This window comes from Melozone crissalis, unplaced genomic scaffold, assembly GCF_028551555.1.
Source record: "Melozone crissalis strain CALT ecotype California unplaced genomic scaffold, PUWL_Pcris_2 ptg000068l_1, whole genome shotgun sequence".
In the NCBI taxonomy this organism is placed as follows: domain Eukaryota; kingdom Metazoa; phylum Chordata; class Aves; order Passeriformes; family Passerellidae; genus Melozone; species Melozone crissalis.
The window spans coordinates 14,162,303-14,184,288 of NW_026535846.1; positions in this window are offsets into that span (position 1 = coordinate 14,162,303).

Genomic DNA, 21,986 nt, shown 5'->3' on the forward strand with positions numbered 1-21,986 from the left:
TTACTGTGCAGTGATTGCACAATGGAACTGATTGTCCTGAGAGTTCGTGGAGTGTCTCTCATTGTAGAAATTCAAGAACTGTCTGGACGCAATCCTGTGCCCCCGGGCTGACCCTGCCTGAGCAGGGAGGTTGGACCAGCTGACCCGCTGTGCTCCCTTCCAGCCTGACCCGTTCTGTCACTCCCTGCACTCTCTCCACCTGTGCACATCTTCGCTTTCTTGACAAGGCAGTGACTTTTCTGAATACTCCAGAAATGTCAAACTTAACATAGAAGAAAAGGGAAGAAGTAACCAAACTTCTGGGTTTTTCTCATTCAGATATTACCTCCAGACCTCACAAAACTACAGAAGCAGCAACCATGATGTACTAATATAGCATGAAAAATAAAATTATCCTGTCACAGAGTTCTGTATTAATGTTTCTTCTCAGTGGAGGTTTTGGTGAATTAAAACTTAAGCTGAAGGAAATACTAACTTGGATGTATCTACTTGGTATGATGTTCATATGGTGGAGCAAATGGAGCCCCAAATACAGGTACAATATGACTGGTGACATCTGCTCCTCGGTATCAAGTGTGAGAAAGCACAAAGTGATGCCTTGGGTCTGAGTAGTCGCCTCTGCAATATGTGTCCTTCAAAAAGATCACAAACCAATGCCCTGCCAGAGTATCGTCATTCTTTCTACACGAGTCAGTACCTCAGGGTACACCTAGAGAAGAAATGCAGTGTACCAGCCTTGATCACAGAATCGTTGAGGTTGGAAAGAGATCACCAAGTGCCAACCTGATCTCCCATTATAGCTTGGCAGATGGTTCATATCCCTGCTTCAGGGGAAGCAGGCAGCTTTTACTGAACCTGGCCCTGGGACACATAGTCACAGCAAACTAAAGAAGTGCATTTAGTTTACTTTCTAATTCTCAGAAGGAATATTTTTAATAATAATAATTCTCAATAATTGTAACAATAATAATAACAATAATAATGATATTATTCTCAGGAATATTTTAAACTCTGTGGGTCACTGCAGATATGGATAATATTTTGTGATACACGCAAGGACTTGTGTACTAAGATGTTTAGACACGTTGGCTCTTGGTGTTTGGTTCCACCTGCTGTCTCCTTTGGGAAGCTCCTTGTTTTATAGATCAGCTCCTGAACTTAGATCTGTCCTGTCGTGGTATGCACTGACTTTTGCTTCCACCTGCTGTGTAACTTGAACAACTCCTTGTTTCATTGATCTGACAGCTGGGATTTGTACTTGTTAATAAAGTAGCTCTGCATTTTGACTCTATTTCAGATGCTAGAGAAATCTCTGAAACTTCAGAATTATTCAAATTCTGAAGCTGTATTACCTAGTTAATTCTGCTCAGTGTAGACCTGACACTGTTACACTTCATTGTGCTGCTATTATGTTGTGGAGGAATAGATGTAGAAAAAAGGAAGAAATTTGGAGGGATATTTTACATTTTTTTTCAACAGCGAGGAAAAACCCCAAGACTCCAAAACAATGCCAACCCTGAATCTGACCTTGAACTAGACACTAATCTGGGAAAAGAAGCTTTGTTTATGCCTAATATCCAAGAGAAACGATTCAAGAACAGTTCATTCTTAGATTAAGAAGGGCCAGGAAACATTGCCAAGATTGATAGAATCTCAAGTTATTTGCCATGCGAGTGCTGGTACTGGAAGTGGCCCAACTTTTCAGCTCTTTATAAAAAAACTCATATGCCTTAGAATGTATCTTAAGCAAAAAATAAGAACAGATATTTAGAGATAAAAGGGTATGAATAAAAGGTAATACATTGGTTGGAAATACCTAAATTCATGAACATTTTGTTATGCATTTCCCTCTAGCAAGCCTACTTGGAAATTCCTTTAAGGAGAACTGAGGTTCCAGCCAGAGAGGAGTTTGCCGCAGCTCTAGTTAAACACCACTGGCATTAATTGTGCTCCCACACAGGTTTCCCTCTCCATTCTATAAACAACAATAGCTTTCTCCTTGAAACTATTCTGCTTACATCTCTGAGATGGGTTGATAGCCTCCAGCAGTGTTCTAGCATAATGCTCTCTTCTTATTAATTGAAGAAAACACTGGAACTCAGACAGGTTTCATATCCTTGCAAGTCAGGATAGTTCAAACAGTTTTAAAATACTCCTACTTGTATTTTTTAAGAAGTAGTGTTGATGTGTAAGAGATGAAGAGAAATTAGTTCTGCTACACCTCATCATTCTTCCTACTGTGCTATTTCCACTTTGTATCTTGTCTGGTAGATTAAATGCATCTTTTAGAGCAAATTTAATTATTCTAATCAAAATGTGCTTTACCTGGGTTCCCCATGATTCTATAGTTGTCAAGCTGGTTTTGGGCTTCATATTCTCTCATTGTTCCTGTGGAAGCCCTTCACAGGAATTCCTTCCTCTGACTTACCTGATTGATCATTTTAATTTAAGCTGAGGCTGCAACTTTGTATAGATGTAATGCCTTATTTTTATTACTTGTGATTCCCAGAAGTGCTGGTCACCTGGAGCTGTTGCTGGTTTTATTTGACCTGCAAGGACCCAGGGTTTCCAAAGCAGAGAGAAGGTATCTCAGTCTTTTAAATTACTGAGAACTGGTGATGAATAAAACCACTGGCAAGTTAGATCTTTGCTGCCCAGACTGAAGTCTGATTTGTAACTCCTATTTGAGAATTTGAGACTTCAGGAACATGTTGTAGGACTGCATTACAAACACTTTGAGATACCATGTAGCCAAAGAGAGCAGATTTTTGCCCTCTTTGGGCAAAATGGCCTCCTTACGTGGGATGGGTCTGTTCCAGGTGTGGAACAGGCACCTGACCCAACAATGCCCTGAATTACACCTAGTCCTCACATCAAAAGCACAGACCATCTTGTTGCTGGACTTGCTTTATTTATTAGTTTTTATTTCCATCTCCATCACATTTCTGTTTCTTTTTTCAGTTGCATCTTCTGACTTTCTAGCTATGCTCTCCATCCAGTAATGTGCAAGGAGGAAGGGCTGTGGAATGTGAAGAAGACACTGCTGAAGGCTATCAAAGTCCTGTCATTCCTGGAGATAAATGTGTAAACACCTGCAGCATAAAACAGCTCCAGATGGGACTTTCTACCAAGTTTCAGAAAATGTGTCAGAGAGGGGTATTGGAAAGAGACTGTTTGTGTTGGGGAATTGCTTTCCTCAGAAATACCCTGCTGTGAACTTGCAGCTAAAATCTTTCCCTCACTGGCTTCATCTTCCCCCCTTCTAGGACTGTAGGTTTCAGTTCAATCATGTCAAACAGGACTGACAGTCACTGTGACAAGAAAGCTTGATTGATCAGTATGTACAGCAACCACACTAGGAATTTTGGAGTTGTATTTTAACTACAGATGAAAATCCAAGTGTGAATTCTCTGTATTGGCTCCTTTTTCTAAAAGGCAGCAGATGTCAAAACCAATCTGCACAAGCTGCCGATGCTTCTGGAAGAGATGAAGAAAAAAAAAAAAACATAAATCCACATGTGATTCTTGCAATGTAAGAGTCTTAGTATGCCTAGGAATCACACTCATAGACCCTGAAAGAGTAAATTAAATCCCTGACTTCCTGAAAACAACAACTTGGATTTCCTTCCAGGTCTAATGAGCCAGAAGGATTTTATATATCACAAGTAATTGGATGATGTGAAGGAAAATTGGTGCATGCCCAGATCAAGTCAAACCAGTGGCACAATTAGAGGGATTAGGAAATGTTGTCTCTGCTCCATTAGTGTTGGATATGGAAATGCTGTTCATGGCATGTACACGTTGTTCACAAACACCTATTTTTATTTACACTGGAGACATTTACTTTGCATTTTGGAGCACATGAGCTGTCTTCACTCATGTCACTGCATCCCTGAAGGAGGGCTTGTTACTTCTGTGCCAATTCTGCAACAGAGCAGGTGGGTCTGTTTCAATGGGAATTGGTAACCAACTTCAGCATTAATAGATTCAAAGGTTAGAAGGTAGGAGTAATCAATAAACTCTGCATTTTCCCAGGTGTAACCTTGCAGCATTTTAGTTGCAGAAAGGCAACAAGATGGATGGATTCTCATCCCAGTTTATTTAGCTGAGATCAGTTCAGTCACTGGACTTGACACAAACTGAGACACTACACAGCAATCCAGTAGAATCCAGTTTTCAACAGGCTAGGGAAGCACTTCATTGATTTCCCAGCCTGATGCATTTCTAGTTATACAATGCCCTCAATGGGAAAATTTTTCAGACTCTCAAAGCCATCCCACAGCCTGAACAATGTTACCTGAACCATGTTGCTGAGAGGAAGCTTCTCACTGTGCCTTGAGCCCTCCAGGTAATGTGCTGGGTGCTGACTTAGGTCAGGCTGAATGTTTTCCCCAAGACATTGTGTCTCAGGAGCTGAGCTCCAAAAACTGTCACTGCCATCACATGGAGCTGAGTCAGGGAAGGTTTAGGTTAGATACCAGGAAAATGTCTTCCAGCCAGAGAGTGGCTGGGCACTAGAACAGGCTCTCCAAGGCAGTGGTTACAGGACCAAGCCTCTGTGAGCTAAGGGAGTGTTTGGACAGTGCTCTCAGGCACATGATGTGATTCTTGGGGTGTCTTGTGCAGGACCAGGAGTTGGACCCGATGATCTTGATGGGTCCCTTCCAACTCAGCACATTCTGTGATTCCGTGGTCACGCCATGGTTGTGCCTTCACAGCTGGGTTGTTGCAGGTGTCTCAGGCTGCAGCCTGTACGATTCCATGGACAACAACAAACCAGTAGGAAACCTTGGAGGCAGCAGGGACTTCCCAGGGCACAACGGCTTGAGAAAGAGCCAAAATTCCTTCAGTGTCACAGGCGGCGTTTTGTGTAAGGCGCTCTCGCAGGCCAGCGCAGCCTTCGGGCGGAGGCAGCGGGCTGAGCCGCTCTCAGCGGGGCTCGGACCGGCCCGGGGTGGGTGTGCTCCGGCGGGAGGTGGGGCCGGTGCCCGGTGCCCGGTGGGAGGAGGCGGGCGGGGTCAGTGTCCGGTGCCCGCTGGGCGACGGCGGGAGGCGCGGCCGGTGCCCGGTGCCCGGTGCCCGCTGGGCGGCGGCGGGAGGCGCGGCCGGTGCCCGGTGCCCGGTGGGCGGGGTCGGTGCCCGGTGCCCGCTGGGCGGCGGCGGGAGGTGGTGCCGGTGCCCAGGGCGGCGGGCGCGGCGGGGCGCGGGCGCGGCCGGTGAGTGGCGGCGGGGCCGGGGCCGGGCGGGCACCGGGACGGGCACGGGCCCGGCTCCCGGCACCGGAAAGGCTCCAGCCCGGTCGGTCCCCGGGCAGCCGCCGTGCCGGGGCCGCTCTCGGGGCCGGCGGCGGCGCTGGGATAACGCCGGTGAGCGCTCCCGGCGGAGCTTCCCGTGGGACGCTCGGTTCCAGTGCTGTAGTCTCGGCTCCCTACGGCTGCGAACGCAGAGGCTGGCGGCTGCATAGGCATCCTCATCCTGAACTTACAGGCTTGCAGTCTTCCAGTGTCGGACCTGACGTTTTATGCTCCAAATCAGGTTTTTACCTATGTTAGGTAGCTGGAGTTCGGTGGCTGGTTGTTAATATAAGCTGGAGTTTATTTGTCTCTTATGTCGTTGGTAGAATTGCTGGAATTGGTGGCTGTCTCCCAGGTGTGAGCCCTTAGCACTGGTGTGGGGGACTGGGAGAATCCCTGTGATCTCAGAGCTTCTGTGAGGAGTGAATGGAGAGAAGCAGCAGGGTCTTGTAAAGGGTCAGATCCATAAAGTGTTGTAGAATGAAAAGACATTGTGTCGTTTCTTTCATGATTATTTTCCTGATACACTTAATGGCTTGATCTTAACAAAGAGCAGGAATAAAGCCTTAATCGCATAACAACTTTGATGAATTTTCTGTGATAACTGCCCTTGTACAAGTCAGAGTGTCTGAGGTAAGGGCAGGTGCTTTCACCCAGGTGATGAGCTGCAGACAGGCTACAAGCACAAAATATCCAAAACCCTCAGCAAACCACCTGCAGTCTTTTCCACTTTCTAGTTCAGCTCCTCTTTTGGAAATGCCATTCAAAGTGACCCTTTTCCCTTCCAGCCCTTGTGCTGTCCTTACACCACATCCTGCAGAGAGCTGAGTGGATTTCTCTGCCTAGAGCTGTGCACTGAGCAGAGCTCGTCTGATGCATGTTTGGATGGGGTCTTACTAATTTCAGAGCTAGTGTAGCAGACTGGAGAAATTAAGAGTTAGCCTAGTACACAGACATTCTGATCCACTTGGGATTACAGACACTGTGGATCTTTTACACTTCATGCTGTCTTTCTGGTATTTGACAGAAACGGACTTTTTGAAACCTTTAAAACAGAAAGACAAGCTTGGTGGCCTTATCTTTTATTAACAGCTCCATGAATGTGAGTTTTCTATTTCTTTTTTTTCTCTCTCACAATATAATATGTTATAATTAGGACTCCAATACCTTTGCAGATCCATTTTTAGACAGGAAATGCATATATATATATATATATATATATATATATATATCCGGTTGCTATACAACAAATATAATGAAAACTTTATCCAGCATGGCATAAATTTTTCCACTGCTTTCTCAATTGGTTTATAGTTTGGATCTCTAGTTCTATAATACATGGACCAGTATATTGCTAATGCCTTAGGCCAATTCCTGAAGAATATTGTACCAGAAAAATTATGTTTATCTAGTGTAATTGCTCATCTGTTTCCAAAGGACGTCAGTAGATGACTTATGATAAGTAGATAACTTATCAAGATGAGCACTCTACATAAAAGAAGCTACACTTCTCCAGACTGAGCTCCTATTTAGTCACAAGGAAACACAGTCCTATCACACAGGCAGTGTGAGGCTTGCAAGGATTCCAGAACTGTCCAGTCCAATGTAGAATTTTCGTCCATATCTGCAAAATTAAAAGTTGACTTGGTTCTCACTATAGTATAAGAAAGTGCAAAGCACTTCTTACCTTGGACTTGACCTGACTTGACTCAAGTTCAGAATATATTTGGATATTTAGGGGATTTATTTATGTAAATAAATGCTTTTTCTAATGTGCAAACCCAAATTACTTGGATGTTATATGAACAAAAAATAAATCCCTCTGTTTTTTCAGATCACTGTGAGATGGAAGACTTTTCCACATAAGCTGTTTCCTTATGATTCTGTCAAAGATTTGATGGAAGTTTTCAGAAAATGAGATGTCAGATTCCTGTGACCACAGAGATGGAGACATGCCTAATGCAGATTTGATGATTCAAAACTCTTTGTCCTTTGGAACACACAGTACAGGGCTTTTGACTGTATTCAGACATTTGGGAAGTAGATCCCCTTTTAGACTTCTTTTTAGTTTTTCTGGGAGCAATTAAGTGCAGACAACTATCAAAAGTTAAATTTTATCACTTAAGAAATTTTACTGGCACTGGTTTCTGCTTCAAAATTAATATTTTTTCCACTGGTAATGATTCTTAATTTGTGGGTCAGGGAATTTCCTTCAGACAGATTCACAGCTCTGTTTTCTTTCTCTAGAAGATGATGTATGGCAGAGAAGAAACAAGAAGTTGTACTTAGTCCAAAGACTTGCTCAATGCAGGCCCATTTATTTAAATTCTAAACACATTTATTTAGAGATCAGTGGGTACTTAGAATATTTCACAAGAAAGCAGTAGCTGCAAGTGCAAATACTGGAATCTTGCATAAGCATTAAGAAAAGGGCTAAGATGTTACCCAGTTTTGAACAGCTGTGAAAATGGGTACTCAGGGAGCAATAATTTGTGTGTGTGAATATGATACATTTGATACAAACAAACACATCTTTAGTTGTTCCTGCTTAATATCTGCTAAAATCCTCTACAACTCTGACTGGGATGTTTCCTGTATCTGATACTGTTGAAGTGTGTTAGGCATTCACTCATAGGTATTTATTGATTTGTATGAAGTCTCTCTATATATAAATGAAAAGGAAGTATACATGGTATATATTAAACTGGGGAGCTGATTTTTTTTTTCTGCTGAGGATTTTCAGTAATCCTTATGTTTGTGATGTGGACAGTGTGTGTGGGGTGGTTGGTCTCAATATCTTTAGTTATGTAACATAAACATCAAGCTGTGCTGTGAGTCAAACAGGGGACAAAGCATTGTGACTGCAGCCTCTGGTACATCAGTCTGCAAGCTGACTGCTGAGATGTGAGGAGTTGAATTTAGTGGAAAGGGTGTCACTGGTTTTAATGAGTCTGGATATGGCCCAAACTCAGGAATCAGTGGTTTGGTTTTATTGGAGTGGCACCAGCATCATGTTGAGTCATGTGTGCACAGGTACACAGACATCCTCTTAAAGTTTAAAAGGAGTGCCAATGCCACAAGCACAGATGCCATTGGCATTTCATCATTTTCTCCTAAATGAATTCAAGCACATTGCATGAGATTTTGGTACTTGACACTGGGTTTAGTGGAAATGGCGGTTCTCATCATTCCCTCAGATGAGTTTCTATGCCAGTTCCTCTGTCTAAGTTCAATCTATTGTGTAGTTTAAACATAAACAAATTTCTCTCCATTTGGAGAGGTTTATCTCCGTGTCTTCAGCTGAGCTGAGCTGTGTGCAATGGGAAGGAGTGCTACAGGTTAGAACTTGAAACCACCTCTTTGGTGAGCAGCAGACACTCACTGATGTTATTAACAAGGATTGTTTCAACTGCTGCTCATCCCTGACTCCTGCTGACTATTGCAGTTCTCCCCCAAACTCTCGTAAGACCTCATCAGGTCATAGCTCACACAGCCAAGTGATCATGCAGGGCTCTGAACATTATTCTGAGTAACCAAAACTGCAGCAAAACTGCCAAATACACACTCAGTCACAAAGCTTGAAAGCAGGATCTTTAATGATTCAGAAACTCAAAATGAAGAGAGCACAAAATATTATTTCAAATATACCCACTTGTTTAAGCTGTCTCCTAGTTTAGCTGCCTCAGGAATGCTGAATTTGGGGTGGCTGCACTATTCTAAGCTCTTGAAACTGTAGGAAGTAATGAGGATCTTACTTCTTGAAATTGCTGCTTAAAAACCTGTGAGGGGAAATGGAGTTTAGTGTGCACACTCATTTTGCTTACAACTTTGGCACCCTCTGTAGGGCTAACCTCAGCAAATTGGCATGTCAAGGAATCACACACCATCCTGTCATTTCACTGCCATTCTTTTCATCTGCTGTTCCACTCGTTTTTCTTTCTGCTGAACAGGCATTTCTTAGAATTTACTGATATTTGTCCCTAAAAAAGGCTGCCATCATTTTTAGGAGTCTGTTAAATATTATTGGTACAATTTGCAGCAAATCACATTATAGTGCCTTGTGGTTAAATGTGTCCTTTCTTTTTTCCCAGTTAATGCTTCATGAGATCATTTTTGTACACCACCAGGTTAAGTGGGAAGGGTATTTGCCAGCACACAGAGGGTTAATGCTGCTGGATTTGGCTGGTTCTTTGCCAGACTTTGCTCTTTTGAGTGCCAAGACTTTTTTTTGTGACTTTTTTTTTCTTTTTAAAAGATGTATAGCTTGGTAGAGTTGAGCTGCATCCCTTACCAGGCAATATGGGGACATTTGTGTCTCCCAAACTGACCTTTTTTCCCAATTCTGTCACTCACTGCACGTGGCTGCAGCCAGGTAACAGATCTAAGGCTCTTCCTCACAATGTCAGGATAAATTTTATCCTATTGTTCAAGAAGCTATTTGTATTTTCCTAAGCACTGGTAATGACAGGAGGGGGAAGTTTTGGAGAGGATGCATTCTCTGGTCCTGTTGTCTCTCCAAGACTGTCAGGATTTCTGAGCTCTGCTGAATTTATCCTGTTTTTTAATATGATAATGATTTCATTATCTCAGGAGGAGGAATTGAAAGGAAACAGTAGAGGTAGGCTGTGTGGTTTGCTTGACTTTTGAGAAATGATCCAAGAGTTTCTCTATAAATTTAAACTCTAGACCCATAGTATAACTTCCCAGAAACCTGTTAGGAGCAGGCAGGGTTTATCTCCAGGCAATGTACAGAGTTCCTTGAGGACTCAGTCAGAACCATTCCAGGAAGGATCAGTTCTATTGGCCTCTGTGTATGTCCAAAGCAGCTGTTTCATGAGAGGGGCTGAGTTTGTGTTCTTGGGTGGGGGTTGATAAAATCTGCAGAAGGGGTGGGCGACTTTTCAGCTCCATGGTGGATGGTGACAGCTGCTCCCCTTTCTGTTTGGACCTGCAGTGTTGGCTGGCATTTCCCTCTATGAATACCTGGGTGGAAAGATCCACTCAGTAGCCAGCATGATTTAACACCTGATGCCAATACCAGTGGATCTCAAGTATGTTCCGTTTAAAGATTAGCTATAGGGGCTGGAGTGGTGAGGCTGAGAGTGGCATTTATCCTAGGAAAGCTGTAGGTTTCCCCTAAACACCGTGGTAAAGCAGAGAGATACCGCAACAGTGAACTTAACTTTGCCATGTCTCTTAGCTGCAGGTGTTTTGGCCACCACTGATGCTGGGATGATCACACATCAGACACACCCATCAGCTCAGCAAATAGCTAAAGTGTGTGCCAGGCTCTGTGGCTGGGAGAGACCAAGCAAAGATTCAGTTTAAACCTGTGATGATGTGACTTAGTGACACAGAACTGTGGTTTTTTCAACACTTTAAGGTAAAGTTCTTCTTCAATTAGCTTATTTCCTGCCTCTGGGTACATATTAGATATTTTCCCTTCCCACTACTGTGAGGACAGTGCCAGCATATTTAAGAGACAATTGGGAGCACAATGGGATATTTAAAGATTGCTAGAACTTGTCTGAGCAATATGTTAGGCTGCTGTGTAAGAACTCTGATGTGCTATGTTGTCTACTCTGGTGAAATTGGCTCAGTATGAGGTATTTTTTTATTATGTGATGATTTTAAAACTCTCAACATGCAGGGCCAAATCATGTTGTGCAGTCACTGATTTCTAATTGAACTCAGCATTTTGATGCCAGTATTCCTGTATGAGTTCCCATGGCTGAAGGCTGGCTAGTGAACTCAAAGTTATCTTGGATATTTATAGGGTGGCTATTCTTGTAGGGTCTTTCTGGCTGTCCTTACTGAGCAAAGACTCATGGGGAAAGGCTCTAAAATACAGTTTCAGTCACCAGGAACTTTTGAGTTCTGTTGCAGTTTATGGATTCTGGAGCAGTCACTGAATTACTCGTCCTCAGCCCCCCCACTCTATCTGCAATATGGAATAATACATTCTGTGCAGAGGGGCACAGGTCTGATATCTTACAGATATCAAATGGTAGGAATGAATTTATTGTTACTCAATATTTTCACTTGTTTTGCTGATTGAGGGATGAACCAGGTACTGTATTCATGCCTTTATACAGAGGAAAGGTAACAGAGAAAACACCCTGTTACCATTGCATACTCATTTGAGTTAAATGTCAGGAGTATGCAGTTCTGAGTTTTATTTTTCTGTTTATTTCCCCTTGGAGAAATAAAGCCAGCAGGCAGGACATTGTGGGACTTCCCTGCCTTTCTCTGAAGGTTAATGGTCACCTTATCTTTAGCCTTGTGTTTTCAGGCCCTGGAGCCAGCCAGCCTTTTCCCCAGAGCTGTGCTTCCGTGCTTTCCTGTATTATTGCTGAGATGGTATCAGGGATGACCTCCACTTTCAAAGTTTGATTTCAGCTGTAGCTGGAATCCAGGATGTTGATGATTTTAGGAATATTATTCCAGATGTGTGAATCCCTGGTTCTCCTCTTGCTTGTACCTGTACAAACAAATCAGAAGTCAGTCTGCTGGGGAGGTGGGCCTACATTAGTGTTAAACTAATATACATGGGAAGTCATTAAGCTTGATTTCTGCTCACAGCACAGGCATTAGAGGCAGCCTTGGTCTGATCAGTCTCCAAGGCAGCTTGGCAAGAGTGTTTGGAGGACATTAACTGGATCTATCCCTAGAGGGGAATTTGGGAAGAATGGTGTGTAGAAAACTCAATTCATTATTCACATCATCTCAGGATATTTGTTTAGACTCAGTAACTGTTACCTCTGATGTTTGACACTCAGAGCAGGCTCTGCTCCGTGTGCCTGTAGCTACACACTGTGTTCTCACATTTCTTTCCAGATGGTCTCGTGTGTTGGTGCCTGCCTGGACACTGAGAAGGAAAAGTTGTGTTGTTGGAACTTAATATTCTCTAATATGGTATTTTTTTAAAGTCAGAATGTACAGAAATAGAGCTTCTTTGTTCAACTTCTGCACCAACCCCACCAGGACAAAAGAACCACAGTTTCCCAGTATATAAAATATTGACCATGCTAGTATTTTCACAGGAAATACCAGCTCTTCCACTGTGTCAAAAATAATCTGTTTTTCATTCAGATTATTTAAAATCTTAGATTTTAGATTTATGGTTCTGGATAAAAAAAGCAGAGATGTGAGAGGTCTGGTCTGTGTATACAGGGACGCTTTTACTTATCTAAAAATAAATTACATATTTATATGCAAATAAATCCTTGTAGATTGTAAAATGTCAAACAAACAATTCTATTTCTGCATCTGTATTATTTGTTAGGCAATTGATATTTTCTGTCACTGAAGTCTGAGGTTATATCCATGATCCTGTTGCAAATCCAGGGGAAATTACCTTTTGAATGACACATGGCCTGACCTTCATCTCCAGTTAATCCAGGAAGAACTCGCATTTGGCTGGGGGGACACAAAGGATAGATTTAGAGTGCCGGTATTTTTCTGGCTGTATTTTAGAATTCAGTAATGCACTGGATAGCCCATAACAAAGTTTTTCTTCACTTCTTTCTCAGAAGAGAAGACAGTGTGTTTGTGACAAACTGCAAGAAACAATGAAGACTCAAAATTGCCAAACGCTGGAATCAAAGAGATTATATTATTGCTGCAGTCTTTGAAATATTCTTATTATTGAAGGAGATTGCAGGAAGTCCCTCTAACAGGGAATGACAACAACAAAAATCCCCCAAATCCCACATGTTATACACAAAGTGTGAAAACACACATAATTAGAGCAGCAGAGAGTAATTAGACTCCAGAGCAAGTATCATGGCAGATTCTTCTGGCATGAAGAATTTATTCATCCATAGATAAATAAATGCATGAATGAAAAGCTGAAATAGTGTATATTTGGATGCCTCTGACTGCACTCTCGACTGTCAGTTTCACAGATAGGCTTTGACCCTCATTTTCCTCATAATATTAATCACAGATGGATGTACAAACTCTGCAAGGCAGAAATCCTCTTATATCTACTGTCTTGTTCCCAACCCTGTATGTCTAAAGCTCTGATAGTGCAGCTTTTAACAGTGATGCTCTTTAGTTGTTTCTTTAGAATTGGAGAATTTTCACAGAAAATTCCCAAGCCTGGCCAATTTGCCAGCCTGTAAATTTCACTTGTAGGAAAGCTGAATCCCTTTCTTTTTCAGCAAAGTGTTTCTTGAAAGCCACATTTGTGTTGGCACGTTGCTGCAAAGTGTTGCTAGGAGTACAAATGCAACATGCTTGTAAGGAACACCCAGAGTCTTCATGCCACAAACCACAAGTGGCTCAAGGATCAGTATATGATGGCTCACCCTATCACAATGTGACATTTACCTTGCTAAGAAGTCAGTTCAGAGACATCAAAATGTACTGGAAATCTGAAATGCTATGGTCATCACTTTGGTGTAGGATTTTTACTCCTACCTCTAAATCTGTGTTGTGAAATTCTCAAATGAAACTTTTGTCCCTTTCTGAAAATAAATTTTAAAAAATGTAAACCAGAGACCCCTGTTTAAACACAGTTTGTGAAAGGTGTGATTTCCTTACTGTGTGACCTCTGGTCCCTTGCTGCTGCTGTGTGTCCTGCTGCCATGCAAGCTTTGGATGAGCACTTTGCAAATGTGGACTGTTTGCAGTCAGGGAGCTGGGGAGGGGTTTGCCCTTAGGGATCCAGTGGCAAGAGGCTGCAAGAACCACAGTAGCTCTGTTGGACATGAAATGTATTCAGGATTGCTGGTTGTGTGTGTAGCTCCTTACACCTCAGCTCTCAGGCTGTTGGCATGTACCCTGGCTGTTTGTAATATTTGTATATTTGAGTTTCCTCCGCTGGATTAGTGATTGCTGTTGGTTACTTCAGTTGAAGAGGCCTTTTCACAATGACTCAAGTGCATGTGGAACAAAGATCTTGATGATTTTAGGAGCTGTATTTTGGTGCAGGGATTTCTCAGTGGTGGGCTGGCTGGACCTTGCTCAGTCTTGTTCCCTTTGGAGAAATTAAGAAACATGTTGGGAAGTTTACCAGGCTCTGGGAGCTTGCTGCTGGTACCACTGTGGGAGGGCAGGTTGGCCCTGGGACTGCTTGTTCTCCCTGCAGGGGAAGTGAGGCAGATTTGGATGGGCAGTGATGTGGATGGGGCAGTGATGTGGATCTGCAGTGATTTGGATGGGGAATGATTTGGACATGCAGTGATTTGGATGGGGAATGATTTGGACATGCAGTGATTTGGATGGGGAATGATTTGGATCTGCAGTGATTTGGATGGGCAGTGATTTGGACGGGCAGTGATTTGGACGGGCAGTGATTTGGACGGGCAGTGATTTGGACATGCAGTGATTTGGATGTGCAAGGGGCTGGTGCAATGTTGGGCTCTTAAGGGAAAGCCATGACAGTGAGTTTGAAGAAAGCCGTGATTTTCAAATGAAAGTGGGCCTAGACTGGGCTATTTCAATCAAGCCAAGCCACAGACTTTAGAGGAAATCCATGTCTGATTGAAATTTCAGGTGTTCAAACTTGCTCTCTTCCCTATCTTTGAAGAGCCATCTTTACTCTGCCGAAGTCTGTGGTTATTTGGTGTTCCTCTGCCCCCCAGCTGAAAAGAGTTTAAATAATTAACTGGCAGCAGAGCAGCCCATTCACTTCAGCCCTTGACAAGTGGGGAGCAAATGTCAGTGCAGGGATGTCTGGCTCTCAGGGCAGGTACAGCTCATACCTGCTTGCTTGCACTGATTTGCCTGTGGGCACAGAGCTGTAATGTTTATCAACATCTAAGATTTCAGGGCTGTACCAAAACTCTCAGTGTGGAGCCATTTGAAGCTGTGCTGGTGATAAAGAGGCAGAGGAGTGAATAATAAATCTAGCATGATGTGCCTTGGAGGGTGATATGAAGATAGAGAATCAAAAAGTATTAAATCCTGAGATGGGATAATTATTTTTAATGACTGTTTACTAGTCTGTGCTTCTTAGAAAGTAAGGGGGTTTTGAGATGGTGCAATGTGTATTGCTAGGTGCTGGTTGCTGAGAACAGGACTATGTTTGACCTAAATGGAAGACAACAGATGAAGTTTTGCATGTTCAGGTAAGTAACTTCAAGACAAAAATGCATGAAAGGAAAAACAATATTGAAAGGAAGCAAAGACAAACCATCTGAGGAGGTTTGGAGACAGGAAATCTGCTTTATGTTAGCAAATATGCTGATTTTTAAGCTTCCAGGCTGTGTTCTATGCCAGTTAAAGTGATGAAATTCTTCCAAAGTCATCAGGATTACACCCTTCCATGAGCTTTAGGAACTGTGCCTTCCCACTGGAAGGCCATTTGATCTTTCCTGATTTTAAAAATAAATGTGAATTTCTCACGAGGTCTCCTTCATTTCTCACTGTAGTACAAATGTTTCTATTGGCACCATTTTTCTGAACAAAATGCCAGGCAGATTTCAGATGCAGTCCTATGTCCAAGGTTTTGTGCTTTAAGCCAGTCAGAATGTTTCTCCAGTAATCTCCAGGAATTCCTTCCTGGTGGTGGTTGCCCAATAACTGAAGCCTTGATTTTGCTTTTTTTTTTTCTTCTGTGGGCTTTGTCTGATGGATGGAGATTAATTTAATGCTCTCTAGTGATCCTTTTTCTGCTGGGATTAAGGGTTCAGTGTGAAGTCATCGTGACACGTGCAGTAATTCCCAACAGTGAAACTCGTTCCAGTCAAACTTCCTCTAGTGCTGCTGTATTTTTACTGCTTTGTCTTTTCCCAAGAGACAGAAAATGTGTTATATCTGCTTGAAGTCAGCTTTGATCTGCAGATGCAAATGTACTCTGATGATGGCACTGAAGCTGCCTGCTTGTGGAGGCTTTTGCTTTCCAGCTAAGTGGGAAACTAGAGTAGAATATGATTTGTTTCCTGTTTGTGATGGCTCTTGCACTTGTTGTCTTCTGATATTTGTGTGACAGCTTTCCTTTGTCTAGGGGCCTTTATAGAAAATTGAGAAATGGGGTTGTCCATTCACAGATGTCAGACTTGTGCACTGTGAGAAAACTGCTGTGGCTGAGCCACTGATGAGACTCCTCACCAGAGGTCCATTTCTCACACTACATGTGTCTCTCATCAGAAAGGCATTAAAATATTTTTTCCAAGTGTTCAAAAAGGACTTCTCCACTGTAGATCTGGTATTCCTACTAAATGTCTTTAAGAAACTCATATAAAAATACTTAATAATACTCCCTCCTACTGGCTTGAAAGACCCAAGTATTTGAACACTCTGTACCAGCTGAGAAATACAAATAAATGTGGTTTTCTTCTGATCTTCTAGGAATGATTGTAAATCTTTGCTTTGCTATTATGAGAACTATGAACCTCCTACTTTGAAATAGCCATGCAATTTTTAATGAGGAGCTGATATTCTTAGCAGCCCGTGTGACTGCAGGAGCAGACTCAGGCGGTGGCACTGAGCTCCCTCCCTGTGTGCAGGCAGCCCCAGCAATGTTTTGCCTCCTCTCTGCTTTTACCTCAGCAGACGCCATGGATAGCCATGATGAAAATTCATTTCCATATCAATTTAATGCAATGTAATGCCAGAAATGTGTAGTACAGCTGTATTGTCCCCAGGATTTGGGTCATCCCTGTGAATGAGGCTCTTGAGGTTTGTGTTCCCCAGCATTTACCTGTTCCTCCCAGTGAGTGCCTCCTCAGCTGTGACAGTGAGTGACAACTGCTGGTAAATTGGCAGAGGTCATCACCAGGCAGTAACTCTGCCATATGAGTGTGCTGGCTAATTTAAACTCTTAAGTGTTTTTCCTGACCTTGCAATATTGCAGGGATGCAGTTGTTTGGGGTTTTTTCCTGTTAATGTACAGAATGGCTGGTTAGAGTAGATTGTGATTTACAGTGAACTGGGATAATGCCTGTTTTGAAAGATCCTGTGCACCCCTTTTGTGCTGGAGAACAACTACAGCTTTTAGTCGTTATTTCAATGTTGCAAGTATTTTCTGTAGCTTTCCTCTGTCTAAAAAGTAACAATAACAATTAATCTCCTCGGGGCTTCTTCACACTGTAATTATAAGCAAGCCCCTCATCAGTCCCACAGGGGGACGGAATCCAGTGCCATATGGTATTTTACACTTGGGATGCTGTGCGTACCAAGAGCTGGAAGGAGACAGGAAAAGGGGGAGTTAACAATTCACATCCATTTATGGAGCAGGCACAGCCCTCCTTGGAGCCAGTTCAGCAGAGTCTGAGCGCCTCAGATCAGGAACTTTATCTGGCCAGGGCTGCTGCAGCACGCCGGGGCTCTGGGGAGCTCTGCACAGAGTCGCTGGGCTGGCAATCCCGCCCTGGAATGAATTAAATGCACACACACCTCCCTGGGAGCACCATGGCTGGCTTCTACGGGTGCCTGAAAAGTGACAAGTAAGTGCCAAGCTGAGCCCTCCCCTGCACCTTCCCAAAGGGACCTGGGTCTGGTGGGTGCTTTGAAATTCCGTCTTTGTTGTGTTGCAGCTGCAGACTTGAACAAAGTGGGTTTGCCTTGGGTCTGAAGTGCCAGCCTGAGCACAAAAGTGCAAAAAAAAACGTCCTGGCTAAAATATTTGTTTGGTCGTGGTTTTTCTCCTTCAGAGGTATCAACATGAAATATTGGAAAAGGCATTAAGAACCTTTTCCTGTTTAATTATAGCAAGAGGGAAAATTTCCTCTTCCCCAGTGATTAGCTGTATTGTTTCTATATTAACACATAAAAAGGAGAAATACAGAAATTCACAGTGGCTTTTAAAGAATGTTCAGCTAGAAGTCTGGCAGTAAATGCTCTTTAAGAACTTGATGAGCTCAGTTTTTCTATAAGCAATTTGAGGTTTGTTTCTGTAATTGCTCCCTGTTGAGAGATTTGGTTGTATTTAAAAAAAAAAAAATTTTTATTGCTTTGCTGGCATGTTCTGTTGGAGTAGGCTATCAAGGGAAAATAGAATGAGAGAATCATGTTTGTGCTTTAAACCACCATGAAGATGTATTCTGTTTTTCCTTTGACATTCTCCCTGCTGTGAATTGAACAAAATTTCCTGCCACCAAACCTGAGGAGTGGTTTGATCTTGTTTTGCACCAGCAGACTGCAGAGGGCTCTATTCTTGCACCCAGTGAGAGATTACAGACAGGGAACATGCACAGTGGAGGGCAAATGAAATTGTGTCTTGAGGCTTAAGATGTGAATACTGATAGTTAAATGTGTGGGTAAACCCTGGATAGCAGAGGGAGGAAAACAGCTCAGAAATGGAGCTGGCAACTCCTTTTCCTTCTCCCAAAGGTTTATCCCTCACACCAGCAGTTTGTCTCACGTTACTCTGGTGGAAATGTGCATTTTCAAAGACACACAACTCCTACTGCATTTCTCTTGGCTTCTCCATCCCATATTGACTCCTTTCCTCCTCTGGAGTTTGTGAAAGGCAATTAATATTTGGCAGAGAAGTTTGATTGGGGTAAAGGGGGAGTGTGCCATCAGAACTGGCAAAAGGGCTGTGAGTCCTGATCAAGGTAGGTGGATTGGCACTTGAATTGACAAAAAGTAGTAAATTTACATTGTTTGATTTTCCCCCCAAGTCCTTCAGAATCTAATGCACTTAAAACAAATTTGTAATTCAGAGAGAGGCTTTATAAAGGCTAGACAGATGAAGCTTTTTTACATTTTTTAAACCATCTCTTCTTTTCTGGTCAATCTCCACCTGACTTATGAGGAACAGTGGTTTTTGTTTTTTATTCAACAGATTCTTCTTTTTTGATAATTTTCAGTTAGGTCTCTACCCTTCATATATGTGCACAGATTATATTCTCAGCCTGTTATTTCAGCCCTGTGATGTGTTCCCAGGTGAATTAATGCAACTACTAACCCTCTACAGTCTTCACAGATTTTATGTGCTGATTTGGCTGTGGTTTTAGGCACTTAAAATGAGTTCAAGACACCAGTTGCAGAAATAGTGATGTTTTTACCCTGAGATTAATTTTCAATGAAATTTGTTTGCAGTTTAACATTGAGTATTTGTCTTTCTGGACAAAAGTGTCCTTGGAACAACTTCCCCAAATTGTCCCGTGGTCGTTTGACCCGTAGAAGTTAATTTGCTTTCTGAATGAAAGCTCTTTTGGAATGAAATTACTTTTATGCTTTAAGCAATTGGTTTGGATACCAGCAGGAATTTGGCCGAAGCGCCTGCCAGGAAAGCTGCCATGGGCTTTGGGGAAGGGTTTCCCAGGGCTGGGTCCAGCCAAAGCACCTGGGGTGTTTCAAAAGCTGCTTCAGGGAGTGCTCTCCTGTGCTGCTGGCACATTGACCCCACTGCCCCACATCTTACAGGAGGAAGCCAAGGCTCTGCCTTGTACACTGTAATAATGTGAGGCTGGATCTGATTTTGTAGGCCGAGTCTTGTCCCTGTGCTTTGTTAATGTCCTCTTGTGAAATGAAAATAAAAGAACCCAAAGCCTAATCCAGGTAATTCTTCATCACAGTCCCAATCTTGGCTGCTATTTCGCTGAAATAAAACTTCTAAATTGATTTCATATTTCTCTTTAACCAGCATAGGCAACCTGAGTAATCTTGAATTGTTCTGCTGAGTTTATCATCACCCTTGTTGCAGACTTCTGTTCCTTTCTTGCTCCAAGCATGGTGCCAGAAAAAAATATTAAACCTGAACAAATATGATAAAGTTTCCTAAAGCCTGGGGAGGAATCTTTTCATGTGCTCCTCAGTTTTTGGGACTAGCCAAGTATGTTGTTATGAGCTGAAAATGTGGTTGCTTGAATAGCAAGGTTCACTGATGGTCAATGCAAACTGCCAATTTCCAAAGATAAATATAGTGTGTTAGAAGCTATATAAAATATTTGGCTGAAGGCTTTATGTGCCAGCTCAGTCTGGTTTCTATAGGAGGCTATAAGAAATTGTATTTAACTGTATTTAATGTGGTCACTCAGGATTTCACAAACAATCCCAAATTATGGACATTTCAGCTTGAGTGTCTTTTGCTTTGCCAAGCTTTGCACTTCCAGTGGGGTATTGTATTCTTTTCTTATATCCCATAATTGTCAAAAAATGCTGATGTGCACGTTTACCCTCCAAAGAAGTTCAGCACTTGGGTAAAGCAAGTTGATCAAGGAATGCATCAGTAGAATTTTCAATATATTTCTAGATTGTTTGAGATGAAAGCAATTGCCCATCTAAAATGATGTTATGACCATGAAATTGAGTAAAATATGTTCTCTGGGTTAGGTGCTGCTGCTGTATTTTGTGTTTTTGCCTGTTCAGATAATTGTCAGGAGGAGATTGTGGTGATTGCTGGGTTTGTTCTGAAGATGGCACAGAGCTGTCCACCTGATGGACAGGCTGTCTGTTCACTGCCCTGCACCTTCACCCAGCCTTCTTGTTGAAGAGCCTCATAGGGGATGGTGAAAATCCCCAAAATCCCTTTGTCCTTGCAGCCAGTTACACTTTTTACAACTTTGACATGTTTGTGTGGTCCTTTGAGCCTTTGGCTCCCCATGCACAGCCAGCAGCTGCTGCTTTAGCTGGGACAGTGATGAGTGGATGGGAAGTGCTTTAAAGCTCCTCCAACTGCTACTGCAGGAGCAGCTTGGGCCAGGCTGAGCCTGATGGCTCCTCTCTGTCAGCAGCTCCTCAGCCTCCCCTGCCTCCCTCCCTCCTGCTGGAGGCTGCATTGCTGCAGGGCTGAGGAGAGGCACTGCTGACTGCAGGGAGGGATGCATTGCTGCTGCTGGCTGCAGGGAGGGATGCATTGCTGCTGACTGCAGGGAGGGATGGCTGGCTGCAGGGAGGGATGCTTTTCTCTTTGGCACTGTTTTAGACATGAAGCATCTCTCCAAGACTCCAGGGCTGTTTAAAGTGAGACACTGAGTTCCCTGGCCATCCCTGCCTGTGGCATCCCCCAGCATCATCTCAGCTCAGCCGTGGTCCATGGGCTCAGCTGGCAGCTCTGGAATCAGTGCAGGCTTCCTGGCAGCTGTGGCAGAGCCACTGCCCTGTGATGATCTGGGATCTATCTGTCTGTGTGGCTGGTGAATTCAGGAGAGGTGAAATGCTTCCCATAAACACTTTGGTATTCCTAAATATGTCTGTTTACATGTCTTTTTATTCTACATCACTTTAGCATATTATTTCACAACACGAGCAAGAATCCCTCATTAACAGCTTTTCAGTGTTGGGGGATTTTGAGATGAAACTATCTGAGAATGACAGGTGGTTTCTGCCCAGCAAAGCAAGTTCACCTGTGCAGAGACAATCCTTGGATGCGTTTCAAGAAACAGCTTTTATGGAAGGTGGAGAGCTCTCCCCACTAAGCCAAATCAGAGAGTGTGAGCTGAGGTACAAAGACTCCTCAGGGGCTGTGAGTCTCTTGGAGGAATCTTTCCATGCACTGCCTATGAGCATGTTCCTGTATTAGGCCATTGTACAGTGTTTGGATACTTGTGAGCATTTTGTCTTCAGCCCACAGGAGTCATTCAGTGCTCTGTCTGGTACTAAATGTATAGAGATTTAAGTCCTGTTTTCTTATTCAAAAACAGCAGAGAGGGTGAACAAGAGCAGTTAGGAGGTGTTAGAGCCATGGCACTCCAGGCAGTTGGGCACTGTCAGTACAATGGTGCTGTATTATTAACCAAAAAATCAACTACTTCTCTTTGTGATTCACTCTGTTTGACTCATCTTTGTGCAAGA